Below are 451 nucleotides of genomic sequence, written 5' to 3'. Positions count from 1 at the left end.
TACCCCTCACCGACGTATATTATAAATTTTGAAATGACCGGGTCTGAAAAAAAGACTTTGGACTTGCATAATTTTTTAATTAACCGGGTCTGGAAAAAAAAAACTTTGGACGTTTATTATAATTTTGAAACAACCGGGTCTGGTAAAAAGAATTTGGACGTATTTGAAAAACCGGGTCTGGAAAAAGACTTGGACTTGTACTGTAATATTTCATTAACCGGGTCTGGAAAAAAAGACTTTGAACTTTTGTGAACGCATTACTATAGGATATTAGTTTAGAACGAATTCGCCAAAAATCACTTCAAATTTATTACATTTGTAGGTAAAGTCATTATTACATTTGTGGGTAAAGTGCATTATTACATTTGTGGGTAAAGTGTTATTACATTTGTGGGCGATCAAAAATTATTACATTTGTGGGTAAAGTGTTATTACATTTGTGGGCGTTATT

The sequence above is a fragment of the Lytechinus variegatus genome, chromosome 1 (genome assembly GCF_018143015.1).
Source record: "Lytechinus variegatus isolate NC3 chromosome 1, Lvar_3.0, whole genome shotgun sequence".
In the NCBI taxonomy this organism is placed as follows: domain Eukaryota; kingdom Metazoa; phylum Echinodermata; class Echinoidea; order Temnopleuroida; family Toxopneustidae; genus Lytechinus; species Lytechinus variegatus.
This window is presented reverse-complemented; position numbering follows the sequence as displayed.